Genomic DNA, 14,957 nt, shown 5'->3' on the forward strand with positions numbered 1-14,957 from the left:
CGGCTAAGAACACTGGAGCACGTGGTTGAGATGTGCTTGTTCCGAAGAAGGAAAGTCGGGTTGATCCGGGTGCCGAGGGGCACCTGAGGCAGAGGAGGGAGCGGGATGCCTGGGACCCAGGGCACTTGTACTAGAGACGTAATGTCAACCACCTCTGTCATTTGGAAATTTCTAGTAGCCCCATTGGAAGACATAGAAGCAACAGGTAGAGTTGATTTTGATGTATTTAACCCAACATATTAGAGATTATCGTCTGAACGGGTAATCGGAATAAAAATGATTAGTGAGATATTTTACTTTCATTCTCATGCCGAGTCTTCAAAATCCAGTGTGTGTTTTAATCTGACAGCAAATGGCAGCGCAGAAGGGCTGTGTTCCAAGTGGCGAGCTGCCGCGCGTGGCTCAGGTCCTGCAGAGCGCCCGGAGGGCCGGGTGCAGAGGGGCGGCAGGGAGGGGGCACGCAGCGGGGTGCGCAGGGCCCAGGGACAGGAGGAGGGGCAGCAGCAGGCCGGGGAGGGGCGGTTCCCTCAAGGCCTCTCCTTCTGGGTCTTCAAGTGAATTCATCCAACCCGAATTCCCCTGGTTGAGTAAGTCTAAGGAAGGACTAGACAACACCGAAAGGGTCGCCTCTTCTCTTCTGGAAGGGCGAGCGGCCGGGCCCTTGCCCCCCGAGCGGTGGACGTCGCAGCATTCCTCCTCCTCGTCAGGCCCCAGGCACCACGCCCCATCCGACGTGTATTTCTCTCCCGGGGAATCGACTGAAACTCAGACATTTTGGGACTGCTTTTCTACTACACCCCTTCGGACCCTGCCTTGGGAGCTCCCCACGCTGAGGCCTGGGAAGTCAGAGATGAGGCTCTTGCCGGCCTGCCCTGTTCTAGAAGAAGTTTTCCGTCTTCACTCGCTTCACCCCACCTCACTGGTTCCGGGAGCGGCGCAGTCCAACCCGGGAGGCGCAGCTCCATCAGACCCACAGCCCAAGGCCTGCACCTCATCTGTGTTTTGGTCCCGCTTTGCTTCTTTGTAAGAGGCCTCCTCTCCATTGGGTCTTTCCATGGGTTTCCTGGCCACGTTCTTTCCTGTCACAGGCCTTTATCTGCATCTTTACCCACAAGGATGGTTCCACCCACAAACCCACCCGCTAATTCACCCACGGACCTTCCCCTCTCAGTACGTCCACAATCGCCGTCACCCTCCAGCGGATGGGCCACCACCTCCTGCCCGTCGTGTGTCCGGTCGCTCTTACCAGGGACTCTCTTCCGAGAGTTGGAAGAGGACGGCTCGCGATGCTTTCCAAACCCGGGATCCCTGAGCAGGCGCGGGGAGGGCTGGCTCTTCCTCCTAATCTTCTCTTTGCGAGCGCCTAGGTCTGGGCGTGTCTTATTCCCTTTAAACCCACTACCTTGTGTCTAAAACCCCAGTTGTGTCCCTAAGGAGACCTTCCTTTCCCTCTTGCTCAAGCCGCCCATCTGCTTTCATTGGTCTTTCTCTCTGTTCCTGTTTAGACAAAAGGACAAACGCATATGTTGACGACCAGTCCAGTTCCTCCTTGATTTACCGAGCAAACCTGTCTCCACGATTATGCCTCTTAAATTGCCTTCTTAACTCTTGGGTTGATAATGATTTCAATGAGCATTTCGAGGTGGGGAGGGGGATTCTTTGATCTGTTTTATCTAAATCCAGGAAGACGGAATATTCTTCTGCAACAACGGCTTCTATTCCCCTTGACATATTCATTACCGAAACCAACCTCCCTTTGGGAGCGTCGCCTTGAAGCGTAAGGCGACGGCCGGAGTTTGTGTAGGTAACAGACTCAGGGCAAACCCGAGGCTAAGAGCTTCGCTGCCATTATTTCACTTAATTTCCAGGATAGCCACTGAGCTAGGTATCAGTAATATCCACAGAGAAGCAAAGGAAGAGTCAGACTAAGCAACTAGCCCACGTCATGCGAGTAATAGGAGGTGGAACTAGGATGGGAATGCAGATGTGACCCAGAGGCAGTGCTCTCATCCTGGGCCCCGCACCCCTTAGGAGGTGGGCCGCTGCCCGTCCCTGCCTTTTGATTTAAATCCATATTCCTTGGACACAAATCTCACGAGATTGTTGGCTTCCCTTTCCTGCTATGCGTCCAGGATGCATTCCCTTGCAAACAATGCAGTGGAAATGGGTAGGAATGAGTGGGATGAGTAGGGAGTTCCAGATGGAGGTGAGAAATGCCGAAATGATGGGTCGTGTCCATAAATCGGCCCATGTGTATGGTTCTTGGTGACAGACGCCCGTTTGCCCCACGGCTGAACCGTTGGCTTTGGCTTTGCTGAGCCGTAGTGGAAGCCAAACTGCCTAGTCCTGAATCGGCGACCCAACAAGAGGGGCTGAAATGATGAAATCAAGCCAAATAAAAATCAAACCCCGTGCGTTGCCGCAGTGGAAGAAGAAGGGCTGTCACGTGCCCGTTGCTGAATATTTCAGGGATCATCGTTGCCTGGGAATGGAGTTCCAGTGACTGAAAGGCAGAGGGATGACAGCCTTGATGCGCTGCCCGTTAATCCTGCTCATCCTTCCGCCAGGGAGTTAACGAAGCTGAGGTGCGAGGGATTGTTACTGAACAACACAACATCCGCTTTTTAAGCTCAAAGTAAAGCAGAAAAGGAAGGTCCCCAAAGTCGTGAAGGATAATAGTTCAAGCTCGAGAGGGATATCGAAGGCAGGTTGCTATAAACCTTGACTCGACCCTGCTACTGATGCAGACCGGCCTGTGGATCTTTTGAGATTTGTTACTTTTTCATGCGAATTTGAGATCGTGCAATATTAAAGTAATAGCAAAGCCTCCCTTTAGGTTCCACATTTTGGATAATGTAAATTCCCCTCATTTGTCGTGTTCCCAGTGGGAAATGGATGGCTCACTTGAGACGGATGAAAGACTGTTTACAGAGGTGTGGGCAGGGTGCAGGGAGACCTGCAGGGACAGGAGAATGGGGACGGCCGCCCTCGGGGGCTCGGGCCTTCAGCCGGGGACCCCGCTGAGCAGTGCGGCCCAGCAGGTGGGCCCCCAGGAGTCGGTACCCTAACTCTCTTTTCCATGTCCCTGCCTCCCCGCAGGTGCTGCCCACGGGTAGGACTGGCTGGAAGCCAGAGGCAGGGGGACTTGCTGATTCAAAACCATGGATCGACTCCCTGCGGGGAGCGGGAAGATCCCCAAACCAAGCCAAAAACCGGGCCAGGAACCACAGAATTCCACAGCAGCAGCAGGGCGCCCTCCCCAACCCTCGGTCGGCACTCAGGACGGAATCGGACTGATCGTGAATTACGAGATGCTCCCAGGACACGTGCCTTCCACTGAATTCAACCTCCCCAGGCCACCGTCGTATCCAAAATACCATGTAGGTTTGGGGTCTTTCTACCGGAGATTTTAGGCTGCAAGAAAGAATTCCTTCTCACCTCTGCTTATGCAGCTTCCATGTGCTTGAAATGATCCCTGCGGGGCTCAGCCGTTTAGCTCCTGCCTTCAGCCCAGGCTGTGATGCTGGAGTCCCGGGATCGAGTCCTGCGTTGGGCTCCCTGCATGGAGCCTCTCTCTCCCTCTCATGAATAAATTAAAAAATCTAAAAAAAAAAAAAAAAGCCACAAAATTAAGAATTTTTCTCAATACTATGGTTATTTTGGGGGAGGGGACATGTCCGGTGCTGCGCAGCCTTCTCCTCTCCTTCCTAGAATTGACTGGTACTCCGAGAAATTAACTTTGAACAGAATTCACAGCATTTCCCCCAGCTGGCTGCAGAACCTGGGCCAGGGTGTCGCCTGCCACGACCTCGCCCGCTGCTGGCCTAACGCGCGGTCCTGAGAAAGGACTCCATGACCATTTCTTGACTAAGCGAACAAAGCTCTTAACACCTTGCATAGCTCGAAACCGAATCGTGCCTGTTTCTAACCCTGTTCCCTGAGCCGTGGTGGTCGCGGGCGTCAGCATCACCGCCGTGGTACCGCGGCGGCTGGACAGTGGGACTGCGGGCCTGGGACTGGGCATCTGCGACGAGTCCCGCGTGCGATCCAGTCAGTAAGAGGTCTTCAAACGGAGTTGCTGCCAGTCACAGTGTTTCCCTGAGACCCAAGAAAGTCACCTGTCCCCTCGGATCCCTGTGAATGCACGGCGCTCGGTATCCCCGGCCCGCCAAGAGTCGCCGGGCGCCCGTCCTGCCAGTCGTCGGCCTGACTGCAAATGACAAGGCTCAGGGGGCGACACCGAGCCCGGGGTCCCTGCTTCCCCGCCAGGACCAGGCTGGGGGCGCGGGAGGCCGGGGAACCTCGTTCACTCGGCTCTGCCTAGAGGGCGGCGTCCCCGCGGCTCCATGACGCTCCATCTGGGGCGTTTGTTATCCCTGGAGGTCACAGTAGTAGGGAGAACAGTCTTTTCTCTCTTCTTTTTGTCCTGATTTCCCCTTTACTTCAAGGTCCTCTCCTCTGCCCAGTGACGTCACTGGAGCTTTGGCCTCCGGCCTGGGGGTGCAGGTGTTAGGGGGGCTCCCCCCGCAGCCACTGCTGGCTCCTGCTGCTGGGTCACCTGCCCGGGCCTCTGCGCCCAGAAGGGAGATGTCTGTGCACATCCCCCTCCTCCCCCTCCTCCCCCTCCCCTTTGTCTCCCTCCCCCTTCCCCTCCCCCCTCCTTCCTCCCCCTCTCCCTCCCCCTTCCCTCCTCCCCCTCTCCCTCCTCCTTCCCCTCCCCCCTCCTTCCTCCCCTTCTCCCTCCTCCCTCTCCTCCTCCCCCTCCTCCTCCCCCTCCTCCTCCCCATCCCTGGCCTCCCCTTTCATCCCCTGCATGTCTGAAGCAGGCGTGTCCAGCCGGGGCTGCCCCGGGGCCTGGGAACCCACTAGGCTTCCCAAGGTCTTCCCTCACCAGGGCGGCCCGAGCCCCTCCGCCAGGCCCACCACGAGGCCACGCAGAGACTCAGACGGGAGGACGCGGCCCAACAGACCCATCTGAGGCTGCGGAGTCCAGCGGCCGAGCCTCCCAGCCCTGCTCAGCCTCCGCTTCGGGGTCAGTTAGTGCCAACCGTCGTTTCTGTAGGGTTGCTCTTGTTCAACGGCCCTACTCCACGGCTGTTTCCCAGCCACTGTAACTCGGAGCCTCCTGGACGCAGAAATCCCTGTTGACGCGTCTCCCTCCCTTCCCGTTTCTTCTCTCCCTCTTCTTGGATTGCGTCTCCACCTCACTCCTAACTCCACGGTTTCCAGCTGTGTGTCGCTTGGCTCTGTTTCCACCGCAGACTTTTCTGTAACGCGCAGCTGGACTCCTTCCAGGTCCCAGATGTGCTGGTCACTTAAGCCGAAGCGGCTGGGCCTCGGCACGGTCCTGTCCCCGCAACGTGCCAAGCCCGCCCACCTGCGAGAGGCAGCAGCGCCCTGACGCCCGGGTGGGGGGCATTTCAAGGGGTCGGAGGGGCGGGAGGTCCTGGCCGGGCCCAGCACCCCGGGTGGGGCGCCCCAGGCACACGGTGCTGCTGCAGCTCCAGGTCCCTCCTCTCGTCCGCAGCCAACGGCTGTCCCCCCGCGGGGATCGGGGCCAAGCTGCTGCTAGGAGGGACAGAGTCCAGCCCGGGTCCAACTTTCTCCTGCCTCCTCACGACCCTGGGCAAGCCCTCAGCCAGGATCCTCGGTCCTCGCCCAGACATTGAAGATGGAGCTAAAAGGTGAGCTTTCAAGCTTCTTTCTTTCTGAGTCCCCATGGCTGTGCGGTGGCGTCTCCGCGTTGGCACCAGGTGCTTAGACCTGCTGCTGGCGGCCCTACGCGCAGGCTGGGCCCCAGGGCGCTAGGGGCAGGTAGCGGAGGTGGCCTCCCGGCGCTCGGAGCCCCGCGGCTCGGCCACCCGGCCACCTGGCCACCCTCCTGGCTTGAGGACAAGCCCCTCACAGATGCTCTCGTCCCCACACCTCCCCTGGCCCAGGCTGCCTTCCTCCTCCGTCCTCCCTCCTGTTACCCCGTCCTCAGCTTCCCGCTGGGATGTCCCGTCATCCAGCTCCATCCTCCCAGGAGTAGGCCTGGGACAGAGCCACTTACAACCTCAGGGGGAATGAATGCACACTTGGCCTGAGAACCTTCTGGAATACTAACTGGAGCCTCTGTGAGCAGATGTGAGCAAAGGGAACTCTTCTCTTTCTTCTTCCAGGTGGAGGCTCACCCCCGAAAGCCCCTTTTCTGACCCTCGGCCCAGCCCTTGCACCAAGGCCCACGGAGGTGAGGGTGACTGTGCTGTGGGTCCCACCGTCCAGCCACCTCTGAGCCGGCTTCACTGGGCCTCGCTGGCTCCCTACGGCACTGCGGGGCCACCGCACACGCTGTAATCATCACTCCCAATCCTCGGTCCTAACAGCTCAGAGGACAGTGTTCTTCACCTGGATTAGCGGCCTTGGAGGTTTGGATGAGCGAGGACTTCCGGGTCTCCCAGTCTTCCCCAAGTGCTCCTCGGAGGGAGTCTATGCCCGTGGAGACAAGCTCCCAGTACCGGACAGCCACCCTGGGGGACACAGCGTTCTCTCCGACGGTCAGGGTGAGGTGCCCAAAGCACCTGGAGCAGCGTTGCAGCATCAGAGACCGTCCGTCCCTCCATGCGGGTGAGTTCCGTCCTCGGCCCAGCCGTGCGGCGGCCTGCAGAGGAGAGCGGGCCCCGAGGGACGTCCAGGGCGTCCTGGCCGTGTGGACAGACCAGCACTTTTCCTCTCGTCCTCAAGGAATGGTGCAGCGCTGCACCCGAAGCTTTTATACACTGATTTATTCTTTGCACATAGTTGCCACCCTGTTTAGTGACAGGTTACGAGCTCCTGACCGTGAGGACGTTCAACGTAGTCAACGATAACGCTCTGAAAGTCCATATGAAGCTCTACTGCGCCGCTTTTCTCTCCGCTAACGAGGGGCCACGTCTGAAAGGGGCAATATCCCACACCGCCTGGGCCTCCGGACGAGCGGGATGTGACAGGGCAGCAGGCCCCAGGCGGACACGGGGTAGGCGCAGACCTGTGCGCTCGAAGCCTCGCTCCAGCTGCATCGTTTCTTTGGCTTCGGGGCCACGCAGACCTGGCCCTGAATTTCAGCCGTGGGACCGAAGACAAATCACGTAACCTCTCAGAGCCTCCATTTTCTCATTCGTGAAATGGGAACAGGAACGGCCCTTATCTCACTGGGTTGTTGGATTAAATACAAAAATGCAAGCACAGTGCTTAGCGCAGTACCCAGTACTTAGAAAACACTTGATACATGTTACCTGTTATTATTATAAAATATATTTAGGGCACAGGAATAAAAATTATGGGTGCACATGAAAGAGATGAACGATGATGGAGCAGGGTAATTGGTCGTAAGTCTTCTTTTAACACTTAATTTTTTTTGAAGATTTATTTGTTTGTTTGTTTATTTATTTATTTATTTATTTATTTATTTATTTATTTATTTATGATAGACACACAGAGGGAAAGAGGCAGAGGCACAGGCAGAGGGAGAAGCAGGCTCCACGCCGGGAGCCCGACGTGGGACTCGATCCTGAGACTCCAGGATCGCACCTGGGGCCGAAGGTAGGCCCCAAACTGCTGAGCCACCCAGGGATCCCCTAACACTTAATTTTTAAATCAGCCTTTATGGCTCTACGTTGGAAGAACTACGGTCCCTGTAGTGTCCGCATCTCAATCCCCAGGACCTGTCGATGAGTCTGTCACCCTCTATAGCAAAAGGGACTTTGCAGGTGTGATTAAGTGAAGGGCTTTAGAGACGGGGATTTATCCCAAATGGTCCAGGTAGGACTGATGCAATCGCAAGGGGTTTTATAGGCAAAAGAGGGAGTCTGGAGAGTAGGTGAGAGAAGGAGACGCGAGGATGGGAGCAGAGTTAGGGGTGATCCAGCCACTGGCTGGAAGAGCCAAGGAATGCAGACAGCCTCCCGCAGACGGAGAAGCCGTCGGACCGAGTGTTCTCTCCGGCCTCCGCTAGGAGCACAGACCTTCACTACCTGGAGTTCAGTCCACTGTGACCTACAAAACTGTAAAATAATACATTTCTGTTTTGCTAGGCCGCTGAGTGTGTGGTGACTTGTTGTAGCATCAATAGGAAACAAATTCAGGCCCAACTGCCTTTTTCTGTTGTTTCTGCGTTGCTGCTTCTTGTCAGCAGGTCGTCTCATTTTCCTGAGTCCAAAATCATAACGGTTTGGGTAGGATTTCTTTAGATCCCAAAGCGTGCTGACTCATAAATTAGGCCCCTGCCTGGGGCCATGCTTTCTTGCTAGTTCCCTCCCCCATCTCACATGAGCCCGCCCTATCAATCCCACATGCATAGTTTCAAGTCATAAAAGGAATTCTCTATGATAATTTTTAAAATGGCATGTTATACTTTTGTTCACTTTGTGTAGTTTCAGGGGTGGTTTGTAATACTTTCCAGTCCCTACTAAATGATAAAATTGAGGCCAGAAGGCCAGATCCGTAGATAAATGTGAATTACGCCAGCATGATTCTTAACATGACTTTTTTTCCAGAATTCCCTTCTAGTAAGTGAATTCTTTCATCATCAAGAGAATGTCATATAAACATAAACTCTCTTGATGATGAAAGAACTCATTTACTAGAGTAATACATGGGGCATATGGCAGTAATTTTTTTTTTTTTTTTTTTTTTACCATCATTGGTTGCTGAAATCTCGTTTGATCCTAAACAGGGAGAATTGATTGTTGTTGTTTGCTTCTTTTAGATATTTTAGACAGATTTTTACTTTGTAAATTCTTTTCTTTTTAAATTCAAGTGCACTTAACACACGGTGTTATATTAGTGTCAGGTGTACAGTGCAGTGACTCAGCAATTCTATGCATTACTCAGTGCTCATCAGGAGAGCCCTGCTGAAGCCCCATCACCCATCCCCACCCACCCTCCCACCCTCCCACCAGCCGCCCCTCTGGGGACCATGTTTATTCTCCATAATGAAGAGTCTGTTTCTTGCTTTGTCTTTTTTTCCCTTTGTCCATTTGTTTCTCACGCTCCACTTATCAGTGAGACCATACGGAACTTGTCTTCCTCTGACTTATCTCCCTTAGCGTAATTAATACTCTCCAGCTCCAACCATGTTGTTGCAAATGGCAATTCATTCTTTTTTATGGTTGAGTAATATTCCACATATCAGGCCTTCTTCAGCCATTCACCCATCGATGGGCACTCGGGTTGCTTCCGTATCTTGGCCGTCGCAAACAATGCTGTGATAAACACGGGAGCGCATATATCCTTTCGAATTACGGGTTTCGTATTCTTGGGTAAATAACCAGTAGAGGAATTACTGGATCACAGGGTAGTGCTAGTTTTAATTTTTTAGGAATATCCATTCCAGTTTCCTTTTTATTGGTTTTAGTGATGGCAGACAAGAGACAAGAGAAGTACTAGTCATCTCTGCCACAGGCACTTGGCAAAAAATTTCAGCTCACCCCCCCCGTGGTGGGTAGGCTGTGCGGGTGCTTCAGGGGTCTCCGTTATGCTTCTAACCCTTCTGGAAGAAGCCTGCTCAGTGTGCTGTCATTTCCAGGACGATCTCTGCTTCAGGGGTCCTTGGTTCCTCCATTGCTCCTGCCTGGGGTGGGAGAATGAGTCACGTGGGAAGTGGAAACTTCCTGACCCCTCCAGCTAGAGTTCATAGGTCTAGTCACAAAACAGTAACTATTCTCTCTCTGGTCTAAAGAAAACAATAGTTCTGTGCTCAGAGTGCTACTTTTTTTGCATCTCCTTGGCTCCCAACTCGGAGTCCAGGCTGGGAGTAGACAACTTTCCAGAACTCTCCTCAAGCACACCATGCTGATTAGCTTTATTATTTTCTACTGTTAGAGTAGGGTTGCAGTATGGGAGGGGTGCCCTCTACGAGTCCTGGTGCCGGAAAATAAGTCCTTTCGATTTCTTAATACCTGACCTTGTACCTGGAGCGTCCCCCCATCACTGTAGGGGTCACAGCTGTGAGCCACCTGCCCCATCCCCCACCTCTAAACTCCCCTCCTCTCTGATACCTGGTGCTAGGGAAGGGTGGTCCGGTTGCTGTCCAGGGGCCGGCACAGGTGTGTATACAATCCTGGCACCGACAGTGTGCTCACAATCCCCGTGTTAGATTTCTACCATTACGCTCCAGTCTGGATTCTGCGGGGGAAAACTTACGGCCACATAGTTGACTTCCATTCGGTATTTTTGTCGAAACAGGGCTGTCTTATACCCATTTTTAGCTAGATATTATATGAATTAATATCTGAATCATACCCAACACCAGATGGAGTTGGCTTTTCCTGAAGAAGACAAAGCATCAGATTTCTTTTTTTGTTTTGTTTTGCTTTAGTTATGAAAATGCCAGCTTGAGCAATTAACTGGCTGGTGTCCTAATTGTCCTAATGTGTGAATCAGAGAGGCCATATGGCCCACCCGATCAACGTGTGGGTGTTCAGAAGCGGAGGAGAAAAGAATCCGGAGGCACACAGTTAGTCACTCAAGTCTACCGTTCGTGTCAGAAGTGTGTTAGTTGCCCCGTGAAGATTTGGAGGAGCAGCTGCTGGGGGACCCGAGCAGCAGCGATGTGCCCCTGAGCTGGTCTTGCAAAGCCTTCCTGTTGTAGGAAGATGAAAATGTTCTTGAAGTCTAAATTACGTGCATTAAGGAATTAGAGGGAGCATGGGGTTCTGTGCCTGAAAAAATAAAGCCAATTAAAAATAATGATCATCCTCTTGGAAGCTCAAAATGGAAGAAAAAAAATATATATATATATAAATCTTGCCCTCACTTGTTCCTGCCTTGAGGAGCAGCTGTCCCCGAGCTGCCATCCGCTCGGGGCTTGCCTTGATGGTGCGGGATAGACCCGGCTTGGGATCCTACGGCTGCTTTGTGTTTTCAAAGCTTTCTGTCCGTTGACAGCCATGAACATCTCTCTTCTTTGGAGGAATTCAAGTGATTTTCCAGACGTTCATTCACAATTTCATTTAAAGACTTAATTTAAAAAAATAAGGGTGTAGAACAGGGGTTAAAAAGTGGAGTTATTTTATTTGGTTCTCACAGGATCTTTAAGAAATTTCACATAAAATTGCAGATTTCCCCCCGGCTGCTACCAACTGGAGGTAAGTGGCAACTGCCAGCCCGAGACAGGGCCTCACGCACCCTTCAGTTGCCCACAGACTCGCCCTGGGCTGGCCTCTCGCCGTCACCAGCTGCCTGGTCCTCTGCCTGAGCCCGACCTGCATAACCAGCTCACACTATGGGGAAACTGAGGCTTAGAGCACTCCGCGAGGCAACACAACAGAAGTCCCGGAGGACTCAACTCTGAGTGTGAGACTAGGAGAGGACCCGAAGCGGGGAATAGTGTTCAAAGGCAACCATATGGTTTCTCCAAGCGCAGTGATGTGCGGCGGGGGGCCAAGAAAGGAAAGCGATGGAGACAGAGATGGATGAAGACCTGGGGGGGGGGGGCTCCCGGGGAAGCCTCGTGGGCGCCTGGTGGCAGGCCTACCCACCGTGGAGCTCGGCAGCCCGTCCCGGTGCCCGTCCCGGTGAGATCGCGGCCCTGGCCCAGCACCAGCTTCTGCACCAGCTGGAGAAGGCCCCGCCTGCAGGGCCGGCTTCGCGGTGCATGTCCACCGTCTCCCCTGAATTCTAAGAACCCCATTTCCTTGCACGAAGCCACCACAGCTTTGGACCTGGCCCACCACGAGCTGCTCTTCCGGAGTGGCTCTGCGTCCCGCTCGCCTGCCCTTGCGGATGGGGCTAGAGACCTGCCCGGGTGCTGGGCCGCCGCGAGCACGGCCCTGGCCCTTGCAGGCCCCATGTTCCTTCCTGGATTCAGTGTTGTGAACAAATGGGTTTCCTCTGAGAATCCGTTTTCTCATGTTGTTGTTTTTTTAAGCATTGCAAATGTTATAAAGGCGACGCCACATCTGACTTCTCTGCACTGTGGGCTGAAGGCCAGAATCACACACGTGGGCAGCCTCCCGCAGGTACAGCACACACCCAGGAATGGGGCACACCTGGATACTTCATTCTGTTTGTTTTGTTCTTAATTTTCTTGCTCTTAATTTGCCTTTGATCTTTATCTTGACCATTTATTAATTTTAAGTGTTTTTTAAAATATCTTGCTGCTATCAGATATTACACAGACAGAATGAATAACCGAGGTGGGTATTCCAGAGGGCACGGAGTATCTGCGGTGAAACTGGCTCGGGTAAAGGGAAACGAAACAACAAAACCCCATGTTATGGGCACTAGTTGATTACAACATAAAATTGAACATTTTAACCACACAGTGCTTGCCCATTCATTTAAAATTCTATTTATCTTTGTTCATTTCCCCCAGGTCTCTGGTGTAAATTCCTAGCTCCATGAAGATTTATGGCTTGTTTGATAAAATGGGGGGGGGGTCTCTAGTTGGTTCCTCTCATTACCACAGTTACTCATCTGGTGTGGGAGACGTGCTGGGGGCCGTGAGAGGGTTCTCTCCCCGCCTCCATCCCAGGGACCCTACCTCCATGCAGGCTCTGGTCATCCTCCGTGAAGATACTGTCCTTCTTCAATCTCAGGACCTCCTGCAAACCATGCAGGGTCTTAGGTTATATGAAGTGTAGGGAGTTCCGGTGTCGGGTTTTCCACGTTGCCCTTTGTCAATGACTTTTTCCTGGGATACGCCAAGATTCATATCCAGGTCCCGTTGGAATATTTTCCTCCCAATTTGTCTCCCAAGTGAAAATCTACCAGCTTCACCTCGTTTTCTAGAACATTTCTGAATTATTACCGTGTTGTTGGGAAAGAAGGAGGGGTACGGATGTTAACGGTGTGTCTGTGTGTCTATACGGGAAAGGGGAGAACTGAGATGAAGACAACTAAGGGCGTGGCACGAACAAAACATTCCTGAGTGTGCAGAGAGGGACCTTGCATCCCACCGTTCTCCGCACTGCACCACATGAGACGGCGCTGGCTCAGAGGCACCTTGTTTGGGTTTGGGAAGGGAGGGTGGCTCGGTACGGGAATGGCTGTGGGGCAATGCAAGGAGAAGGCGCTGTGCAGCTTACACACCGGGCATATAAGGCAAGTCTGGCGTTTGCAACTCGTGGAGCTTCTCTTCTGTTTGGCGACAACGGCTTGCATAGGGCGGCCCAACCGGGGAAAAACTGAAGCGTGTGGTAAGTTACGAAGTCGCATATTAAAAGCAGTAACTGCAAGAAATGGGGTGCACCCACAGCTCTAAATTCAACCCGTAACCAATTAATGAGAGACTTTCTTGGAGAGCACTTAGTTTTGCTTTAGGGGCCCTCCCTAAAGTGTAGTGAAAATGTTCATATTTGGTGACTGGAGTTTCATGGATTTAATAATTTTTATAGTCACAACCATGTCTTACGAGGCCTTCTTTCAATACCTGCTATTTTTTTCTAAAAGTATCAATGTCAAAAAATAAAAAATAAAAAAAAATAAAAGTATCAATGTCACTTATTTTCTAAAGAGTTTTAAAATCCTGTCTGTTAAGTTTCTCCAGCTTTGGAGTTGCATGACTAAACCCATTAGGTTCTGGGTCTGGACTAGTTAACACTATTGTAGTTGAGTATGAATTTCCATGGTTGCAGCAGCTCATAAAGTTCAGATAACTTAAACAGGGCAATTCAAGAGACCTGGTAACTTGACATCCAAAATTCCAGTTTCTTTTAGGTAAATACTTAATCATGTAGGATATTCCCTGTTCCTCTTTTTGTCTCTCCAGGGCTGAGGAGGTTCTGGTGTGAATCTCGTCTTCAGTCTCTGCGGGTGTCTGCTGGGGCTCAGCTGGACCTGCCTGGAGTCTGAAGTCTGCCTCTGCTCCCATAGTATCCACCGACGAAGGTGCCCCTCACGGTTTCTAATCAGCAAGTCCTTTACTCGGCATCTCTGCCAACAACACGCAGCCCATTTAAATTCCCCAAATGCTCATAACCAACCTCCACACCTCTCTCCACTAAACGTGGGTAAGCGTATGGCTGCTCTTGCACTCTATTCTGAGGCTGGGAGAGATGGAGAGGAGGGTGGCTGGAGGGTGGGACGGGCCACTGCAGAAATGCCTCTGGCAGCACTTAACCTTGTGAAGATAAAGGAAACCTTGTGGGGTGCCTGGGTGGCTCAGTCGGTTGAGCGTCTGCCTTCGGCTCAGGTCATGATCTCAGGGTCCTGGGATCGAGTCCTACATTGGGCTCCCTGCTCCATGGAAGGGGGGGACTCTGCTTCTCCCTCTGTCTCTGCCCCTCCCCCTCCCCCATGCCCATACTCCCTCTCCCATAAATAAAATCTGAAAAAAAAAAAAGAAAAGAAGTCTTCTATAAAGTCAGGAGGCCAGAAGGGGAGCCTGTATGCCCTACCGCCTGTTGACAACTGCAAATGCAACAGGAAGACTCACACCTTGCCAAGTCCATGCTATGTTAGTGGGAGGAAGGAGGTTTTCTTCTTGCCCAGTAACAACCCAGCCAATGAAAAGCCACCACACTTCAAACTCCCAGTTTACTCCAGTGGACTTGTTTGTAACAGCCCCTCCCGATTCCCCCTCTCCTCTCCTTTGTTCTCTGAACTTGCCTATAGTTTTGCTATAGCTTCCACGTTCTGAATTACAATTCTCTGCTATTCCTGAATACCCCCCCCTTTTTTTTTGCTTGCAAAATAACTGGCAGTTTTATTTTTAAAGTTAACACTCCGTACATATTTTTCTACTCTCCTCGCTACCCTGCGATGAAAGATGCCCTCGGAGGATTTCTTGTCTGGGTTCCAGTTTTCAAGTTAGGAGCTAGCCTTCCCCACTCTCAGATGTCTGTCTTTTCTAGGAGGATGGTCTCTACCAATTCCCCAAAGGTTCTGATCTGTGGAGGGGCAACTGTGAGAATCCTTTTCTCGAGATCCTGCACCAGCTATACACTCTCTAAATTTTCTCCAACACCCTCAAACCCAGCTCAGAACAAGTTCTCATT

General features: G+C 52.5%; 1 long non-coding RNA gene across 5 annotated transcripts in view; it reads right to left on the bottom strand.

Annotated features, from left to right (window-relative positions):
* Window positions 1-14,957, bottom strand: part of LOC140620062 (uncharacterized) — a 31,832-nt gene that overhangs the window by 12,056 nt on the left and 4,819 nt on the right. For all 5 annotated transcript variants that reach the window (XR_012019800.1, XR_012019796.1, XR_012019795.1 and 2 more), the window contains exon 3: window positions 3,439-3,602. This is a non-coding gene — a long non-coding RNA (uncharacterized lncRNA). The remainder of the gene's footprint in view (window positions 1-3,438; window positions 3,603-14,957) is intronic.

Source organism: Canis lupus, chromosome 28 (genome assembly GCF_048164855.1).
Source record: "Canis lupus baileyi chromosome 28, mCanLup2.hap1, whole genome shotgun sequence".
NCBI lineage: Eukaryota > Metazoa > Chordata > Mammalia > Carnivora > Canidae > Canis > Canis lupus.